Raw genomic sequence first — 2,534 nt, 5'->3', positions numbered from 1 at the left:
GTGACTACAAGCCCTAAAAATTTCAGGTCTAAACTCGGAACGCACATTGAGAAACAAAAAAGTGAAATCTAGCATGAATAGTGTAAAGAAGAGACAAAAGCAACATTGATACTATGCAGATCTGGATTTGTCGTTTTTGTTTCTGAATGTACTCCCTCCGTCCCATAATGTAAGACGTTTTTTGCCACTAGTGTAGTGGCAAAAACGTCTTACATTATGGGACGGAGAGAGTACGTTTTAATTTTTGACCTGAAATTTTTAGGGGATATAGTGACATTCCTTATGAACATTTATTTTTTTCCGGAAATTTTTCAAACATTTAAAAATGTATTTTGACATTGGAGCACTGGGAGTACCCCATGGCTGGAGCACTGGATACTCCCCCCCTCACCCCAGCCCTGGTCCTCGGCGTGTCAGAAGAAGAGGTCGTCATAGAGCTTCACCGAATGCGGATGGCGAGGACTATGAGGGTCCCGTGAGAGGGACACAACACTGTGTAGAAGCTGGTGACGTGGATCTACGTTCTCAACGGTTATTGTCCTCAATGGGCCCGGTGAACTCCTGTCACTACGTTCTCGGCTGGAGCTTGGGCATAGACAGGCCTGCGCCTGCGATTGACGCCTCCAAGCTGCCGAGATTGCCGCAGCTGGGGTCCAAGCCTCGCTCAAGAGTTCTGGAGATGACCCTGCCAATAGCAAGCGCGGTTGTCGTCCTCGTCGCCGGCGCCGCCTTGGGTCTGCTTGTGAGAAGGCGCCTGAGGTACACCGAGATGTGGGAAGATTGGGAGATGGAGTTCGGGCCGCACCGGTTCGCATATAAAGATCTGTTACATGCCACAAACGGGTCCAAGGACAAGCACCTGCTTGGCGCAGGAGGCTTCGGCATGGTGTACAAGGGGGTGCTTCTGGCGTCCGGAGTGGAGATCGCGGTGAAGAAGGTGTCCCATGGATCCAAGCAAGGAATGAAGGAGTTCATCACCGAGATCGTAAGTATTGGCCGCATCAAGCACCGTAACCTCGTGCAGTTACTTGGCCATTGCCGGCGAAAAGATGAGCTCATCTTGGTGTATGATTACATGCCGAACGGTAGCCTGGACAAGTATCTGTACAACCAAGGAGATGGAGATGGTCTCACTTTGGACTGGGCTCAAAGATTGCAAGTCATCAAAGGGGTCGCTTGTGGCTTACACTACCTGCATGAGAGGTGGGAGAAAATCGTCATCCACCGAGACGTCAAGTCAAGCAATGTGCTTCTTGACAAGGAAATGAATGGACGGCTAGGCGATTTTGGGCTTGCAAAGCTGTATGAGCATGGCACCAACCCACAAACAACACGTGTGGTTGGAACCACGGGGTACCTAGCACCGGAGCTAGTGAGAACGGGGAAAGCCACCCCTCTAACAGACGCTTTCGCCTTCGGGACTTTCATGCTCGAGGTCGCTTGCGGACGACGACCAATCAAGCAAGATGAGCAAGGCAACCAAATCTTGTTGCCGGATTGGGTACTCGAGCACTTGCATAGAGAGTCACTCGTCGAGGCAGCGGATCAAGGCTGCAACACGAGTACAACTCCGATGAGGTGTGCCTAATTCTCAAGATTGGACTACTCTGCTCACACCCGTCTCCCTCTGCAAGGCCCACGATGCATCAAGTTTTGTAGTATCTTGATGGAGAATTGCCACTCCCGGATATGACACGCGCAACCTTGAACTTCAATTTGTTAGCTCTTAAGGAAAGAAAGGAGTTGCATTCCATGTCAAGCCCATTCTCATCGACGGCGATGACCGTTGGCACCATATCTGACCTTTCTGGCGGAAGATGACACATATGATGTTTGATTTTAGTATTGTATCTCGAATCCTTAGCACCTTCTTTAAAATAGTATTACGCCGATCAAATTATCAGGTGGAATACGATATTATGATAGGAGGACCTTGTTAACCGTGTTTAGAGTTCCTTAACAACATATTCTGGTTTGATCTTCTATAAATTAATTTTCATTTTCCTTGTCACTTCATAGTTCAGATTTCAATGATTGCAAGGAAGTAAGAGGTGGATAAATATGAGCAAATCCATTCCATGCATTATTTTTCACATAATGCTTCGACTTTACATGACAACTATTCTTGTCAGACAGGATTTAGAACGAAATCAGTTGGATTTGTATGAAATGTATTTTAAATGAACAGGAAGTTGCAATTTTACTTTTAATATGGTTACAAGTTAAGACCACTACATTCACTGGTCTACTTCCAAGTTCCAGCTCAGAGCAAATTATGCACACTCATACACCATGGCCTCCCCTAGGCTCTTATTCCTCCTCATCAGTGTCATCATCTCCATGCCAATCACTTGTACTTGTAACCAAACAATATCCTCTAGCTCTTCAATGCAGTGTACATACACATGGGATTCAGAAGCATATGATACAAACATTCGAGAGAGAAGCCACTCATGAGAGCGACTGTCATTCACCTCCTCTCCCACTAGCACCGCCACCACCACTTCTTCCATAGTTGCTCGGCTGTCCACCAC

The 2,534-nt window shown here is 47.1% G+C and overlaps 1 pseudogene; it reads left to right on the top strand.

The window, feature by feature from the left end:
- The first annotated feature begins 325 nt into the window (after nt 1-325).
- Nucleotides 326-2,534, top strand: part of LOC123129517 (uncharacterized) — a 5,941-nt pseudogene continuing 3,732 nt past the window's right edge.

Source organism: Triticum aestivum, chromosome 6A (genome assembly GCF_018294505.1).
Source record: "Triticum aestivum cultivar Chinese Spring chromosome 6A, IWGSC CS RefSeq v2.1, whole genome shotgun sequence".
Taxonomy (NCBI): domain Eukaryota; kingdom Viridiplantae; phylum Streptophyta; class Magnoliopsida; order Poales; family Poaceae; genus Triticum; species Triticum aestivum.
Note: the sequence above shows the minus strand (reverse complement) of the source record. Positions and strands in the feature narration are given on the sequence as shown.